Source organism: Oncorhynchus mykiss, chromosome 8 (assembly GCF_057628025.1).
Source record: "Oncorhynchus mykiss isolate SJ-2025 chromosome 8, ASM5762802v1, whole genome shotgun sequence".
In the NCBI taxonomy this organism is placed as follows: domain Eukaryota; kingdom Metazoa; phylum Chordata; class Actinopteri; order Salmoniformes; family Salmonidae; genus Oncorhynchus; species Oncorhynchus mykiss.
This window is the reverse complement of record NC_143029.1, coordinates 54339932-54358591: the sequence shown is the minus strand read 5'-3', so window position 1 is coordinate 54358591 and position 18660 is coordinate 54339932. Positions and strand designations below refer to the sequence as shown.

The 18660-nt window shown below is 40.3% G+C and overlaps 4 non-coding genes across 4 annotated transcripts; all 4 read left to right on the top strand.

Annotated features, from left to right (window-relative positions):
* Positions 1-2870: 2870 nt before the first annotated feature.
* On the top strand, positions 2871-2943 carry trnav-cac (transfer RNA valine (anticodon CAC)). The gene has a single exon. It is a non-coding gene; the product is annotated as a tRNA-Val (tRNA).
* Positions 2944-11913: 8970 nt separating this feature from the next.
* Positions 11914-11986, top strand: trnav-aac (transfer RNA valine (anticodon AAC)). Its single transcript has one exon. It is a non-coding gene; the product is annotated as a tRNA-Val (tRNA).
* Positions 11987-13345: 1359 nt separating this feature from the next.
* trnav-aac (transfer RNA valine (anticodon AAC)) lies at positions 13346-13418 on the top strand. Its single transcript has one exon. It is a non-coding gene; the product is annotated as a tRNA-Val (tRNA).
* Positions 13419-14518: 1100 nt separating this feature from the next.
* On the top strand, positions 14519-14591 carry trnav-aac (transfer RNA valine (anticodon AAC)). The gene has a single exon. It is a non-coding gene; the product is annotated as a tRNA-Val (tRNA).
* The last annotated feature ends 4069 nt before the right edge of the window (positions 14592-18660 follow it).

The window sequence follows — 18660 nt, the reverse complement described above, 5'->3', positions numbered from 1 at the left end:
CTTTAGTTTCAGTAGTGTATTGGTTATCACGTTCGCCTCACACGCGAAAGTCAGTCACACCCTTAGTTTTCCAATCATTCGGTTTCTGTAGTGTAGTGGTTATCACATTCGCCTCACACGCGAAAGGTCCCCGGTTCGAAACCGGGTGGAAACATTTTGTAATATTCAATATTTCCCAATGCCCAGAGGCTAGCATTTGGTTTGAAACAGTTGAGGTTTGTCTAAACCTTGCTGTCTACCTCTCCGACCAGTGGATCAATGTTGCCGTTTTTTTGGGGACCTCCACCATGCGATCTGTATGAATGTGACCAGACTGACAGCTTCTCTGAGCCAGGCAAATTCATTTATCAGGGTCATTGTAATGGATATATCCAAAGAAATGGCAATATAATCCAAGGTAAAACAAACAATAATGTAGATTGTTTTCTGTCATTTCAGCTGCTTGATGTGATTGTGTGATAGATTTAGTTGGCTGGCTAGCAAAGGAAAAGAAGCTAGCCTGCATAGGTACAGTGCATTCGGAAAGTTTTCAGACCCCTTACTTTTTTCCACATTTTGTTACGTTACAGCCTTATACTAAAATGGATGAAATAAAATAAAATCTATCTACACACAATACCACATAATGACAAAGCGATAGCATATAGTTTTTATTAATGAAAAAAATATTTTAAAAATACCTTATTTACATACATTTTCAGACCCTTTGCTATGAGACTGGAAATTGAGCTCAGGTCCATCCTGTTTCCATTGATCATCCTTGAGATGTTTCTTCAACTTGATTGGAGTCCACCTGTGGTAAATTCAAATGATTGGTCATTTCTGCAGCATTGAAGGTACCCAAGAACACAGTGGCTTCCATCACTCTTAAATAGAAGAAGTTTGGAACCACCAAGCCTCTTCCAAGTTCCGGCTGCACACGATAATTCCCGGCTTCTCATGTCTACCTCACATAATGTTCCACAGAAAGAGCCATAATACCCATTACATATTTTAAAAATACCTTATTTACGTAAGTTTTCAGACCCTTTGCTATGAGGCTGGAAATTGAGCTCAGGTCCATCCTGTTTCCATTGATCATCCTTGAGATGTTTCTTCAACTTGATTGGAGTCCACCTGTGGTAAATTCAAATGATTGGTCATTTCTGCAGCATTGAAGGTACCCAAGAACACAGTGGCTTCCATCACTCTTAAATGGAAGAAGTTTTGAACCACCAAGCCTCTTCCAAGAGCCGCTGCACACAATAATTCCCGGCTTCTCAAGCCTTATTGTTTAATTCATTGACTAAGTAATTTCTGATTTCATTAGGTTCTGAGAGCGATAAATGTCCCACCCAGCCAAAGTCAGCCACACCCTTAGTTTTCAAATCATTCGGTTTCCGTAGTGTAGTGGTTATCACGTTCGCCTCACACGCGAAAGGTCCCCGGTTCGAGACCGGCGGAAACACATTTTAACAGATTGGTCCTTCGCACTTCTCAGTATTTGCTATTCAGACTTTAGTTTCAGTAGTGTATTGGTTATCACGTTCGCCTCACACGCGAAAGTCAGTCACACCCTTAGTTTCCCAATCATTCGGTTTCCGTAGTGTAGTGGTTATCACATTCGCCTCACACGCGAAAGGTCCCCGGTTCGAAACCGGGTGGAAACATTTTGTAATATTCAATATTTCCCAATGCCCAGAGGCTAGCATTTGGTTTGAAACAGTTGAGGTTTGTCTAAACCTTGCTGTCTACCTCTCCGACCAGTGGATCAATGTTGCCGTTTTTTTGGGGACCTCCACCATGCGATCTGTATGAATGTGACCAGACTGACAGCTTCTCTGAGCCAGGCAAATTCATTTATCAGGGTCATTGTAATGGATATATCCAAAGAAATGGCAATATAATCCAAGGTAAAACAAACAAAAATGTAGATTGTTTTCTGTCATTTCAGCTGCTTGATGTGATTGTGTGATAGATTTAGTTGGCTGGCTAGCAAAGGAAAAGAAGCTAGCCTGCATAGGTACAGTGCATTCGGAAAGTTTTCAGACCCCTTACTTTTTTCCACATTTTGTTACGTTACAGCCTTATACTAAAATGGATGAAATAAAATAAAATCTATCTACACACAATACCACATAATGACAAAGCGATAGCATATAGTTTTTATTAATGAAAAAAATATTTTAAAAATACCTTATTTACATACATTTTCAGACCCTTTGCTATGAGACTGGAAATTGAGCTCAGGTCCATCCTGTTTCCATTGATCATCCTTGAGATGTTTCTTCAACTTGATTGGAGTCCACCTGTGGTAAATTCAAATGATTGGTCATTTCTGCAGCATTGAAGGTACCCAGGAACACAGTGGCTTCCATCACTCTTAAATAGAAGAAGTTTGGAACCACCAAGCCTCTTCCAAGTTCCGGCTGCACACGATAATTCCCGGCTTCTCATGTCTACCTCACATAATGTTCCACAGAAAGAGCCATAATACCCATTAAATATTTTAAAAATACCTTATTTACGTACGTTTTCAGACCCTTTGCTATGAGGCTGGAAATTGAGCTCAGGTCCATCCTGTTTCCATTGATCATCCTTGAGATGTTTCTTCAACTTGATTGGAGTCCACCTGTGGTAAATTCAAATGATTGCTCATTTCTGCAGCATTGAAGGTACCCAAGAACACAGTGGCTTCCATCACTCTTAAATGGAAGAAGTTTTGAACCACCAAGCCTCTTCCAAGAGCCGCTGCACACAATAATTCCCGGCTTCTCAAGCCTTATTGTTTAATTAATTGACTAAGTAATTTCTGATTTCATTAGGTTCTGAGAGCGATAAATGTCCCACCCAGCCAAAGTCAGTCACACCCTTAGTTTTCCAATCATTCGGTTTCCGTAGTGTAGTGGTTATCACGTTCGCCTCACACGCGAAAGGTCCCCGGTTCGAGACCGGGCGGAAACACATTTTAACAGATTGGTCCTTCGCACTTCTCAGTATTTGCTATTCAGACTTTAGTTTCAGTAGTCTATTGGTTATCACGTTCGCCTCACACGCGAAAGTCAGTCACACCCTTAGTTTTCCAATCATTCGGTTTCCGTAGTGTAGTGGTTATCACGTTCGCCTCACACGCGAAAGGTCCCTGGTTCGAAACCGGGTGGAAACATTTTGTAATATTCAATATTTCCCAATGCCCAGAGGCTAGCATTTGGTTTGAAACAGTTGAGGTTTGTCTAAACCTTGCTGTCTACCTCTCCGACCAGTGGATCAATGTTGCCGTTTTTTTGGGGACCTCCACCATGCGATCTGTATGAATGTGACCAGACTGACAGCTTCTCTGAGCCAGGCAAATTCATTTATCAGGGTCATTGTAATGGATATATCCAAAGAAATGGCAATATAATCCAAGGTAAAACAAACAAAAATGTAGATTGTTTTCTGTCATTTCAGCTGCTTGATGTGATTGTGTGATAGATTTAGTTGGCTGGCTAGCAAAGGAAAAGAAGCTAGCCTGCATAGGTACAGTGCATTCGGAAAGTTTTCAGACCCCTTACTTTTTTCCACATTTTGTTACGTTACAGCCTTATACTAAAATGGATGAAATAAAATAAAATCTATCTACACACAATACCACATAATGACAAAGCGATAGCATATAGTTTTTATTAATGAAAAAAATATTTTAAAAATACCTTATTTACATACATTTTCAGACCCTTTGCTATGAGACTGGAAATTGAGCTCAGGTCCATCCTGTTTCCATTGATCATCCTTGAGATGTTTCTTCAACTTGATTGGAGTCCACCTGTGGTAAATTCAAATGATTGGTCATTTCTGCAGCATTGAAGGTACCCAAGAACACAGTGGCTTCCATCACTCTTAAATAGAAGAAGTTTGGAACCACCAAGCCTCTTCCAAGTTCCGGCTGCACACGATAATTCCCGGCTTCTCATGTCTACCTCACATAATATCCCAAATTGAGTTCCACAGAAAGAGCCATAATACCCATTAAATATTTTAAAAATACCTTATTTACGTAAGTTTTCAGACCCTTTGCTATGAGGCTGGAAATTGAGCTCAGGTCCATCCTGTTTCCATTGATCATCCTTGAGATGTTTCTTCAACTTGATTGGAGTCCACCTGTGGTAAATTCAAATGATTGGTCATTTCTGCAGCATTGAAGGTACCCAAGAACACAGTGGCTTCCATCACTCTTAAATGGAAGAAGTTTTGAACCACCAAGCCTCTTCCAAGAGCCGCTGCACACAATAATTCCCGGCTTTTCAAGCCTTATTGTTTAATTAATTGACTAAGTAATTTCTGATTTCATTATTTTCTGAGAGCGATAAATGTCCCACCCAGCCAAAGTCAGTCACACCCTTAGTTTTCCAATCATTTGGTTTCCGTAGTGTAGTGGTTATCACGTTCGCCTCACACGCGAAAGTCAGTCACACCCTTAGTTTTCCAATCATTCGGTTTCTGTAGTGTAGTGGTTATCACGTTCACCTCACACGCGAAAGGTCCCCGGTTCGAAACCGGGTGGAAACATTTTGTAATATTCAATATTTCCCAATGCCCAGAGGCTAGCATTTGGTTTGAAACAGTTGAGGTTTGTCTAAACCTTGCTGTCTACCTCTCCGACCAGTGGATCAATGTTGCCGTTTTTTTGGGGACCTCCACCATGCGATCTGTATGAATGTGACCAGACTGACAGCTTCTCTGAGCCAGGCAAATTCATTTATCAGGGTCATTGTAATGGATATATCCAAAGAAATGGCAATATAATCCAAGGTAAAACAAACAAAAATGTAGATTGTTTTCTGTCATTTCAGCTGCTTGATGTGATTGTGTGATAGATTTAGTTGGCTGGCTAGCAAAGGAAAAGAAGCTAGCCTGCATAGGTACAGTGCATTCGGAAAGTTTTCAGACCCCTTACTTTTTTCCACATTTTGTTACGTTACAGCCTTATACTAAAATGGATTAAATAAAATAAAATCTATCTACACACAATACCACATAATGACAAAGCGATAGCATATAGTTTTTATTAATGAAAAAAATATTTTAAAAATACCTTATTTACATACATTTTCAGACCCTTTGCTATGAGACTGGAAATTGAGCTCAGGTCCATCCTGTTTCCATTGATCATCCTTGAGATGTTTCTTCAACTTGATTGGAGTCCACCTGTGGTAAATTCAAATGATTGGTCATTTCTGCAGCATTGAAGGTACCCAAGAACACAGTGGCTTCCATCACTCTTAAATAGAAGAAGTTTGGAACCACCAAGCCTCTTCCAAGTTCCGGCTGCACACGATAATTCCCGGCTTCTCATGTCTACCTCACATAATATCCCAAATTGAGTTCCACAGAAAGAGCCATAATACCCATTAAATATTTTAAAAATACCTTATTTACGTAAGTTTTCAGACCCTTTGCTATGAGGCTGGAAATTGAGCTCAGGTCCATCCTGTTTCCATTGATCATCCTTGAGATGTTTCTTCAACTTGATTGGAGTCCACCTGTGGTAAATTCAAATGATTGGTCATTTCTGCAACATTGAAGGTACCCAAGAACACAGTGGCTTCCATCACTCTTAAATGGAAGAAGTTTTGAACCACCAAGCCTCTTCCAAGAGCCGCTGCACACAATAATTCCCGGCTTCTCAAGCCTTATTGTTTAATTAATTGACTAAGTAATTTCTGATTTCATTAGGTTCTGAGAGCGATAAATGTCCCACCCAGCCAAAGTCAGTCACACCCTTAGTTTTCCAATCATTTGGTTTCCGTAGTGTAGTGGTTATCACGTTCGCCTCACACCCGAAAGGTCCCCGGTTTGAGACCGGGCGGAAACACATCTTAACAGATTGGTCCTTCGCACTTCTCAGTATTTGCTATTCAGACTTTAGTTTCAGTAGTGTATTGGTTATCACGTTCGCCTCACACGCGAAAGTCAGTCACACCCTTAGTTTTCCAATCATTCGGTTTCCGTAGTGTAGTGGTTATCACATTCGCCTCACACGCGAAAGGTCCCCGGTTCGAAACCGGGTGGAAACATTTTGTAATATTCAATATTTCCCAATGCCCAGAGGCTAGCATTTGGTTTGAAACAGTTGAGGTTTGTCTAAACCTTGCTGTCTACCTCTCCGACCAGTGGATCAATGTTGCCGTTTTTTTGGGGACCTCCACCATGCGATCTGTATGAATGTGACCAGACTGACAGCTTCTCTGAGCCAGGCAAATTCATTTATCAGGGTCATTGTAATGGATATATCCAAAGAAATGGCAATATAATCCAAGGTAAAACAAACAAAAATGTAGATAGTTTTCTGTCATTTCAGCTGCTTGATGTGATTGTGTGATAGATTTAGTTGGCTGGCTAGCAAAGGAAAAGAAGCTAGCCTGCATAAGTCAGTGACACCCTTAGTTTTCCAATCATTCGGTTTCCGTAGTGTAGTGGTTATCACGTTCGCCTCACACGCGAAAGGTCCCCGGTTTGAAACCGGGCGGAAACATTTTGTAATATTCAATATTTCCCAATGCCCAGAGGCTAGCATTTGGTTTGAAACAGTTGAGGTTTGTCTAAACCTTGCTGTCTACCTCTCCGACCTGTGGATCAATGTTGCCGTTTTTTTGGGGACCTCCACCATGAGATCTGTATGAATGTGACCAGACTGACAGCTTCTCTGAGCCAGGCAAATTCATTTATCAGAGTCATTGTAATGGATATATCCAAAGAAATGGCAATATAATCCAAGGTAAAACAAACAAAAATGTAGATCGTTTTCTGTCATTTCAGCTGCTTGATGTGATTGTGTGATAGATTTAGTTGGCTGGCTAGCAAAGGAAAAGAAGCTAGCCAGCATAGGTACAGTGCATTCGGAAAGTTTTCAGACCCCTTACATTTTTCCACATTTTGTTACGTTACAGCCTTATACTAAAATGGATGAAATAAAATAAAATCTATCTACACACAATACCACATAATGACAAAGCGATAACATATCGTTTTTATTAATGAAAAAAATATTTTAAAAATACCTTATTTACATACATTTTCAGACCCTTTGCTATGAGGCTGGAAATTGAGCTCAGGTCCATCCTGTTTCCATTGATCATCCTTGAGATGTTTCTTCAACTTGATTGGAGTCCACCTGTGGTAAATTCAAATGATTGGTCATTTCTGCAGCATTGAAGGTACCCAAGAACACAGTGGCTTCCATCACTCTTAAATAGAAGAAGTTTGGAACCACCAAGCCTCTTCCAAGTTCCGGCTGCACACGATAATTCCCGGCTTCTCATGTCTACCTCACATAATATCCCAAATTGAGTACCACAGAAAGAGCCATAATACCCATTAAATATTTTAAAAATACCTTATTTACGTACGTTTTCAGACCCTTTGCTATGAGGCTGGAAATTGAGCTCAGGTCCATCCTGATTCCATTGATCATCCTTGAGATGTTTCTTCAACTTGATTGGAGTCCACCTGTGGTAAATTCAAATGATTGGTCATTTCTGCAGCATTGAAGGTAACCAAGAACACAGTGGCTTCCATCACTCTTAAATGGAAGAAGTTTTGAACCACCAAGCCTCTTCCAAGAGCCGCTGCACACAATAATTCCCGGCTTCTCAAGCCTTATTGTTTAATTAATTGGCTAAGTAATTTCTGATTTCATTAGGTTCTGAGAGCGATAAATATCCCACCCAGCCAAAGTCAGCCACACCCTTAGTATTCCACTCATTGGGTTTCCGTAGTGTAGTGGTTATCACGTTCGCCTAACACGCGAAAGGTCCTCGGTTTGAGACTGGGTGGAAAACATTTTAACAAATTGGTCCTTCGCACTTCTCAGTATTTCCTATTCAGACTTTAGTTTCAGTAGTGTATTGGTTATCACGTTCGCCTCACACGCGAAAGTCAGTCACACCCTTATTTTTGTAATCGTTCGGCTTCCGTAGTGTAGTGGTTATCACGTTCGCCTCACACGCGAAAGGTCCCCGGTTCGAAACTGGGCGGAAACATTTTGTAATATTCAATATTTCCCAATGCCCAGAGGCTAGCATTTGGTTTGAAACAGTTGAGGTTTGTCTAAACCTTGCTGTCTACCTCTCCGACCTGTGGATCAATGTTGCCGTTTTTTTGGGGACCTCCTCCATGCGATCTGTATGAATGTGACCAGACTGACAGCTTCTCTGAGCCAGGCAAATTCATTTATCAGGGTCATTGTAATGGATATATCCAAAGAAATGGCAATATAATCCAAGGTAAAACAAAATAAAATGTAGATCGTTTTCTGTCATTTCAGCTGCTTGATGTGATTGTGTGATAGATTTAGTTGGCTGGCTAGCAAAGGAAAAGAAGCTAGCCTGCATAGGTACAGTGCATTCGGAAAGTTTTCAGACCCCTTACTTTTTTCCACATTTTGTTACGTTACAGCCTTATACTAAAATGGATGAAATAAAATAAAATCTATCTACACACAATACCACATAATGACAAAGCGATAACATATAGTTTTTATTAATGAAAAAAATATTTTAAAAATACCTTATTTACATACATTTTCAGACCCTTTGCTATGAGGCTGGAAATTGAGCTCAGGTCCATCCTGTTTCCATTGATCATCCTTGAGATGTTTCTTCAACTTGATTGGAGTCCACCTGTGGTAAATTCAAATGATTGGTCATTTCTGCAGCATTGAAGGTACCCAAGAACACAGTGGCTTCCATCACTCTTAAATAGAAGAAGTTTGGAACCACCAAGCCTCTTCCAAGTTCCGGCTGCACACGGTAATTCCCGGCTTCTCATGTCTACCTCACATAATATCCCAAATTGAGTACCACAGAAAGAGCCATAATACCCATTAAATATTTTAAAAATACCTTATTTACGTACGTTTTCAGACCCTTTGCTATGAGGCTGGAAATTGAGCTCAGGTCCATCCTGTTTTCATTGATCATCCTTGAGATGTTTCTTCAACTTGATTGGAGTCCACCTGTGGTAAATTCAAATGATTGGTCATTTCTGCAGCATTGAAGGTAACCAAGAACACAGTGGCTTCCATCACTCTTAAATGGAAGAAGTTTTGAACCACCAAGCCTCTTCCAAGAGCCGCTGCACACAATAATTCCCGGCTTCTCAAGCCTTATTGTTTAATTAATTGGCTAAGTAATTTCTGATTTCATTAGGTTCTGAGAGCGATAAATATCCCACCCAGCCAAAGTCAGCCACACCCTTAGTATTCCACTCATTGGGTTTCCGTAGTGTAGTGGTTATCACGTTCGCCTAACACGCGAAAGGTCCTCGGTTTGAGACTGGGTGGAAAACATTTTAACAAATTGGTCCTTCGCACTTCTCAGTATTTCCTATTCAGACTTTAGTTTCAGTAGTGTATTGGTTATCACGTTCGCCTCACACGCGAAAGTCAGTCACACCCTTATTTTTGTAATCGTTCGGCTTCCGTAGTGTAGTGGTTATCACGTTCGCCTCACACGCGAAAGGTCCCCGGTTCGAAACTGGGCGGAAACATTTTGTAATATTCAATATTTCCCAATGCCCAGAGGCTAGCATTTGGTTTGAAACAGTTGAGGTTTGTCTAAACCTTGCTGTCTACCTCTCCGACCTGTGGATCAATGTTGCCGTTTTTTTGGGGACCTCCTCCATGCGATCTGTATGAATGTGACCAGACTGACAGCTTCTCTGAGCCAGGCAAATTCATTTATCAGGGTCATTGTAATGGATATATCCAAAGAAATGGCAATATAATCCAAGGTAAAACAAAATAAAATGTAGATCGTTTTCTGTCATTTCAGCTGCTTGATGTGATTGTGTGATAGATTTAGTTGGCTGGCTAGCAAAGGAAAAGAAGCTAGCCTGCATAGGTACAGTGCATTCGGAAAGTTTTCAGACCCCTTACTTTTTTCCACATTTTGTTACGTTACAGCCTTATACTAAAATGGATGAAATAAAATAAAATCTATCTACACACAATACCACATAATGACAAAGCGATAACATATAGTTTTTATTAATGAAAAAAATATTTTAAAAATACCTTATTTACATACATTTTCAGACCCTTTGCTATGAGGCTGGAAATTGAGCTCAGGTCCATCCTGTTTCCATTGATCATCCTTGAGATGTTTCTTCAACTTGATTGGAGTCCACCTGTGGTAAATTCAAATGATTGGTCATTTCTGCAGCATTGAAGGTACCCAAGAACACAGTGGCTTCCATCACTCTTAAATAGAAGAAGTTTGGAACCACCAAGCCTCTTCCAAGTTCCGGCTGCACACGGTAATTCCCGGCTTCTCATGTCTACCTCACATAATATCCCAAATTGAGTACCACAGAAAGAGCCATAATACCCATTAAATATTTTAAAAATACCTTATTTACGTACGTTTTCAGACCCTTTGCTATGAGGCTGGAAATTGAGCTCAGGTCCATCCTGTTTTCATTGATCATCCTTGAGATGTTTCTTCAACTTGATTGGAGTCCACCTGTGGTAAATTCAAATGATTGGTCATTTCTGCAGCATTGAAGGTACCCAAGAACACAGTGGCTTCCATCACTCTTAAATGGAAGAAGTTTTGAACCACCAAGCCTCTTCCAAGAGCCGCTGCACACAATAATTCCCAGCTTCTCAAGCCTTATTGTTTAATTAATTGACTAAGTAATTTCTGATTTCATTAGGTTCTGAGAGCGATAAATGTCCCACCCAGCCAAAGTCAGCCACACCCTTAGTATTCCACTCATTGGGTTTCTGTAGTGTAGTGATTATCACGTTCGCCTAACACGCGAAAGTTCCCTGGTTCGAGACCGGGTGGAAACACATTTTAACAAATTGGTCCTTCGCACTTCTCAGTATTTGCTATTCAGACTTTAGTTTCAGTAGTATGTTGGTTATCACGTTCGCCTCACACGCGAAAGTCAGTCACACCCTTAGTTTTCCAATCATTCGGTTTCAGTAGTGTAGTGGTTATCACGTTTGTCTCACACGCGAAAGGTCCCCGGTTTGAAACTGGGCGGAAACATTTTGTAATATTCAATATTTCCCAATGCCCAGAGGCTAGCATTTGGTTTGAAACAGTTGAGGTTTGTCTAAACCTTGCTGTCTACCTCTCCGACCTGTGGATCAATGTTGCCGTTTTTTTGGGGACCTCCACCATGCGATCTGTATGACTGTGACCAGACTGACAGCTTCTCTGAGCCAGGCAAATTCATTTATCAGGGTCATTGTAATGGATATATCCAAAGAAATGGCAATATAATCCAAGGTAAAACAAACAAAACTGTAGATCGTTTTCTGTCATTTCAGCTGCTTGATGTGATTGTGTGATAGATTTAGTTGGCTGGCTAGCAAAGGAAAAGAAGCTAGCCTGCATAGGTACAGTGCATTCGGAAAGTTTTCAGACCCCTTACTTTTTTCCACATTTTGTTTCGTTACAGCCTTATACTAAAATGGATGAAAGAAAATAAAATCTATCTACACACAATACCACATAATGACAAAGCGATAACATATAGTTTTTATTAATGAAAAAAATATTTTAAAAATACCTTATTTACATACATTTTCAGACCCTTTGCTATGAGGCTGGAAATTGAGCTCAGGTCCATCCTGTTTCCATTGATCATCCTTGAGATGTTTCTTCAACTTGATTGGAGTCCACCTGTGGTAAATTCAAATGATTGGTCATTTCTGCAGCATTGAAGGTACCCAAGAACACAGTGGCTTCCATCACTCTTAAATGGAAGAAGTTTTGAACCACCAAGCCTCTTCCAAGAGCCGCTGCACACAATAATGCCCGGATTCTCAAGCCTTATTGTTTAATTAATTGACTAAGTAATTTCTGATTTCATTAGGTTCTGAGAGCGATAAATGTCCCACCCAGCCAAAGTCAGCCACACCCTTACTATTCCACTCATTGGGTTTCTGTAGTGTAGTGGTTATCACGTTCGCCTAACACGTGAAAGGTCCCCGGTTCGAGACCGGGCGGAAACACATTTTAACAAATTGGTCCTTCGCACTTCTCAGTATTTGCTATTCAGACTTTAGTTTCAGTAGTGTATTGGTTTTCACATTCGCCTCACACGTGAAAGGTCCCCGGTTCGAAACCGGCCGGAAACATTTTGTAATATTCAATATTTCCCAATGCCCAGAGGCTAGCATTTGGTTTGAAACAGTTGAGGTTTGTCTAAACCTTGCTGTCTACTTCTCCGACCTGTGGATCAATGTTGCCGTTTTTTTGGGGACCTCCACCATGCGATCTGTATGAATGTGACCAGACTGACAGCTTCTCTGAGCCAGGCAAATTCATTTATCAGGGTCATTGTAATGGATATATCCAAAGAAATGGCAATATAATCCAAGGTAAAACAAACAAAAATGTAGATCGTTTTCTGTCATTTCAGCTGCTTGATGTGATTGTGTGATAGATTTAGTTGGCTGGCTAGCAAAGGAAAATAAGCTAGCCTGCATAGGTACAGTGCATTGGGAAAGTTTTCAGACCCCTTACTTTTTTCCACATTTTGTTTCGTTACAGCCTTATACTAAAATGGATGAAATAAAATAAAATCTATCTACACACAATACCACATAATGACAAAGCGATAACATATAGTTTTTATTAATGAAAAAAATATTTTAAAAATACCTTATTTACATACATTTTCAGACCCTTTGCTATGAGGCTGGAAATTGAGCTCAGGTCCATCCTGTTTCCATTGATCATCCTTGAGATGTTTCTTCAACTTGATTGGAGTCCACCTGTGGTAAATTCAAATGATTGGTCATTTCTGCAGCATTGAAGGTACCCAAGAACACAGTGGCTTCCATCACTCTTAAATAGAAGAAGTTTGGAACCACCAAGCCTCTTCCAAGTTCCGGCTGCACACGATAATTCCCGGCTTCTCATGTCTACCTCACATAATATCCCAAATTGAGTACCTCAGAAAGAGCCATAATACCCATTAAATATTTTAAAAATAACTTATTTACGTACGTTTTCAGACCCTTTGCTATGAGGCTGGAAATTGAGCTCAGGTCCATCCTGTTTCCATTGATCATCCTTGAGATGTTTCTTCAACTTGATTGGAGTCCACCTGTGGTAAATTCAAATGATTGGTCATTTCTGCAGCATTGAAGGTACCCAAGAACACAGTGGCTTCCATCACTCTTAAATGGAAGAAGTTTTGAACCACCAAGCCTCGTCCAAGAGCCGCTGCACACAATAATTCCCGGCTTCTCAAGCCTTATTGTTTAATTAATTGACTAAGTAATTTCTGATTTCATTAGGTTCTGAGAGCGATAAATGTCCCACCCAGCCCAAGTCAGCCACACCCTTAGTTTTCCAGTCATTGGGTTTCTGTAGTGTAGTGGTTATCACGTTCGCCTAACACGCGAAAGGTCCCCGGTTCGAGACCGGGCGGAAACACATTTTAACAAATTGGTCCTTCGCACTTCTCAGTATTTGCTATTCAGACTTTAGTTTCAGTAGTGTATTAGTTATCACGTTCGCCTCACACGCGAAAGTCAGTCACACCCTTAGTTTTCCAATAATTCGGTTTCCGTAGTGTAGTGGTTATCACGTTTACCTCACACACGAAAGGTCCCCGGTTCGAAACCGGGCAGAAACATTTTGTAATATTCAATATTTCCCAATGCCCAGAGGCTAGCATTTGGTTTGAAACAGTTGAGGTTTGTCTAAACCTTGCTGTCTACCTCTCCGACCTGTGGATCAATGTTGCCGTTTTTTTGGGGACCTCCACCATGCGATCTGTATGACTGTGACCAGACTGACAGCTTCTCTGAGCCAGGCAAATTCATTTATCAGGGTCATTGTAATGGATATATCCAAAGAAATGGCAATATAATCCAAGGTAAAACAAACAAAAATGTAGATCGTTTTCTGTCATTTCAGCTGCTTGATGTGATTGTGTGATAGATTTAGTTGGCTGGCTAGCAAAGGAAAAGAAGCTAGCCTGCATAGGTACAGTGCATTGGGAAAGTTTTCAGACCCCTTACTTTTTTCCACATTTTGTTTCGTTACAGCCTTATACTAAAATGGATGAAATAAAATAAAATCTATCTACACACAATACCACATAATGACAAAGCGATAACATATAGTTTTTATTAATGAAAAAAATATTTTAAAAATACCTTATTTACATACATTTTCAGACCCTTTGCTATGAGGCTGGAAATTGAGCTCAGGTCCATCCTGTTTCCATTGATCATCCTTGAGATGTTTCTTCAACTTGATTGGAGTCCACCTGTGGTAAATTCAAATGATTGGTCATTTCTGCAGCATTGAAGGTACCCAAGAACACAGTGGCTTCCATCACTCTTAAATGGAAGAAGTTTTGAACCACCAAGCCTCTTCCAAGAGCCGCTGCACACAATAATTCCCGGATTCTCAAGCCTTATTGTTTAATTAATTGACTAAGTAATTTCTGATTTCATTAGGTTCTGAGAGCGATAAATGTCCCACCCAGCCAAAGTCAGCCACACCCTTACTATTCCACTAATTGGGTTTCTGTAGTGTAGTGGTTATCACGTTCGCCTAACACGTGAAAGGTCCCCGGTTCGAGACCGGGCGGAAACACATTTTAACAAATTGGTCCTTCGCACTTCTCAGTATTTGCTATTCAGACTTTAGTTTCAGTAGTGTATTGGTTTTCACATTCGCCTCACACGTGAAAGGTCCCCGGTTCGAAACCGGCCGGAAACATTTTGTAATATTCAATATTTCCCAATGCCCAGAGGCTAGCATTTGGTTTGAAACAGTTGAGGTTTGTCTAAACCTTGCTGTCTACTTCTCCGACCTGTGGATCAATGTTGCCGTTTTTTTGGGGACCTCCACCATGCGATCTGTATGAATGTGACCAGACTGACAGCTTCTCTGAGCCAGGCAAATTCATTTATCAGGGTCATTGTAATGGATATATCCAAAGAAATGGCAATATAATCCAAGGTAAAACAAACAAAAATGTAGATCGTTTTCTGTCATTTCAGCTGCTTGATGTGATTGTGTGATAGATTTAGTTGGCTGGCTAGCAAAGGAAAATAAGCTAGCCTGCATAGGTACAGTGCATTGGGAAAGTTTTCAGACCCCTTATTTTTTTCCACATTTTGTTTCGTTACAGCCTTATACTAAAATGGATGAAATAAAATAAAATCTATCTACACACAATACCACATAATGACAAAGCGATAACATATAGTTTTTATTAATGAAAAAAATATTTTAAAAATACCTTATTTACATACATTTTCAGACCCTTTGCTATGAGGCTGGAAATTGAGCTCAGGTCCATCCTGTTTCCATTGATCATCCTTGAGATGTTTCTTCAACTTGATTGGAGTCCACCTGTGGTAAATTCAAATGATTGGTCATTTCTGCAGCATTGAAGGTACCCAAGAACACAGTGGCTTCCATCACTCTTAAATAGAAGAAGTTTGGAACCACCAAGCCTCTTCCAAGTTCCGGCTGCACACGATAATTCCCGGCTTCTCATGTCTACCTCACATAATATCCCAAATTGAGTACCTCAGAAAGAGCCATAATACCCATTAAATATTTTAAAAATACCTTATTTACGTACGTTTTCAGACCCTTTGCTATGAGGCTGGAAATTGAGCTCAGGTCCATCCTGTTTCCATTGATCATCCTTGAGATGTTTCTTCAACTTGATTGGAGTCCACCTGTGGTAAATTCAAATGATTGGTCATTTCTGCAGCATTGAAGGTACCCAAGAACACAGTGGCTTCCATCACTCTTAAATGGAAGAAGTTTTGAACCACCAAGCCTCGGCCAAGAGCCGCTGCACACAATAATTCCCGGCTTCTCAAGCCTTATTGTTTAATTAATTGACTAAGTAATTTCTGATTTCATTAGGTTCTGAGAGCGATAAATGTCCCACCCAGCCCAAGTCAGCCACACCCTTAGTTTTCCAGTCATTGGGTTTCTGTAGTGTAGTGGTTATCACGTTCGCCTAACACGCGAAAGGTCCCCGGTTCGAAACCGGGCAGAAAAATTTTGTAATATTCAATATTTCCCAATGCCCAGAGGCTAGCATTTGGTTTGAAACAGTTGAGGTTTGTCTAAACCTTGCTGTCTACCTCTCCGACCTGTGGATCAATGTTGCCGTTTTTTTGGGGACCTCCACCATGCGATCTGTATGACTGTGACCAGACTGACAGCTTCTCTGAGCCAGGCAAATTCATTTATCAGGGTCATTGTAATGGATATATCCAAAGAAATGGCAATATAATCCAAGGTAAAACAAACAAAAATGTAGATCGTTTTCTGTCATTTCAGCTGCTTGATGTGATTGTGTGATAGATTTAGTTGGCTGGCTAGCAAAGGAAAAGAAGCTAGCCTGCATAGGTACAGTGCATTGGGAAAGTTTTCAGACCCCTTACTTTTTTCCACATTTTGTTTCGTTACAGCCTTATACTAAAATGGATGAAATAAAATAAAATCTATCTACACACAATACCACATAATGACAAAGCGATAACATATAGTTTTTATTAATGAAAAAAATATTTTAAAAATACCTTATTTACATACATTTTCAGACCCTTTGCTATGAGGCTGGAAATTGAGCTCAGGTCCATCCTGTTTCCATTGATCATCCTTGAGATGTTTCTTCAACTTGATTGGAGTCCACCTGTGGTAAATTCAAATGATTGGTCATTTCTGCAGCATTGAAGGTACCCAAGAACACAGTGGCTTCCATCACTCTTAAATGGAAGAAGTTTTGAACCACCAAGCCTCTTCCAAGAGCCGCTGCACACAATAATTCCCGGATTCTCAAGCCTTATTGTTTAATTAATTGACTAAGTAATTTCTGATTTCATTAGGTTCTGAGAGCGATAAATGTCCCACCCAGCCCAAGTCAGCCACACCCTTAGTACTCCACTCATTGGGTTTCTGTAGTGTAGTGGTTATCACGTTCGCCTAACACATGAAAGGTCCCCGGTTAGAGCCCGTCGGAAACACATTTTAACAAATTGGTCCTTCGCACTTCTCAGTATTTGCTATTCAGACTTTAGTTTCAGTAGTGAATTAGTTATCACATTCGCCTCACACGCGAAAGTCAGTCACACCCTTAGTTTTCCAATCATTCGGTTTCCGTAGTGTAGTGGTTATCAAGTTCGCCTCACACGCGAAAGGTCCCCGGTTCGAAACCTGGCGGAAACATTTTGTAATATTCAATATTTCCCAATGCCCAGAGGCTAGCATTTGGTTTGAAACAGTGGAGGTTTGTCTAAACCTTGCTGTCTACCTCTCCGACCTGTGGATCAATGTTGCCGTTTTTTTGGGGACCTCCACCATGCGATCTGTATGAATGTGACCAGACTGACAGCTTCTCTGAGCCAGGCAAATTCATTTATCAGGGTCATTGTAATGGATATATCCAAAGAAATGGCAATATAATCCAAGGTAAAACAAACAAAAATGTAGATCGTTTTCTGTCATTTCAGCTGCTTGATGTGATTGTGTGATAGATTTAGTTGGCTGGCTAGCAAAGGAAAAGAAGCTAGCACTGCATAGGTACAGTGCATTCGGAAAGTTTTCAGACCCCTTACTTTTTTCCACATTTTGTTACGTTACAGCCTTATACTAAAATGGATGAAATAAAATAAAATCTATCTACACACAATACCACATAATGACAAAGCGATAACATATAGTTTTTATTAATGAAAAAAATATTTTAAAAATACCTTATTTACATACATTTTCAGACCCTTTGCTATGAGGCTGGAAATTGAGCTCAGGTCCATCCTGTTTCCATTGATCATCCTTGAGATGTTTCTTCAACTTGATTGGAGTCCACCTGTGGTAAATTCAAATGATTGGTCATTTCTGCAGCATTGAAGGTACCCAAGAACACAGTGGCTTCCATCACTCTTAAATAGAAGAAGTTTGGAACCACCAAGCCTCTTCCAAGTTCCGGCTGCACACGATAATTCCCGGCTTCTCATGTCTACCTCACATAATATCCCAAATTGAGTACCACAGAAAGAGCCATAATACCCATTAAATATTTTAAAAATACCTTATTTACGTACGTTTTCAGACCCTTTGCTATGAGGCTGGAAATTGAGCTCAGGTCCATCCTGTTTCCATTGATCATCCTTGAGATGTTTCTTCAACTTGATTGGAGTCCACCTGTGGTAAATTCAAATGATTGGTCATTTCTGCAGCATTGAAGGTACCCAAGAACACAGTGGCTTCCATCACTCTTAAATGGAAGAAGTTTTGAACCACCAAGCCTCTTCCAAGAGCCGCTGCACACAATAATTCCCGGCTTCTCAAGCCTTATTGTTTAATTAATTGACTAAGTAATTTCTGATTTCATTAGGTTCTGAGAGCGATAAATGTCCCACCCAGCCCAAGTCAGCCACACCCTTAGTACTCCACTCATTGGGTTTCTGTAGTGTAGTGGTTATCACGTTCGCCTAACACACGAAAGGTCCCCGGTTAGAGCCCGTCGGAAACACATTTTAACAAATTGGTCCTTCGCACTTCTCAGTATTTGCTATTCAGACTTTAGTTTCAGTAGTGAATTAGTTATCACATTCGCCTCACACGCGAAAGTCAGTCACACCCTTAGTTTTCCAATCATTCGGTTTCCGTAGTGTAGTGGTTATCATGTTCG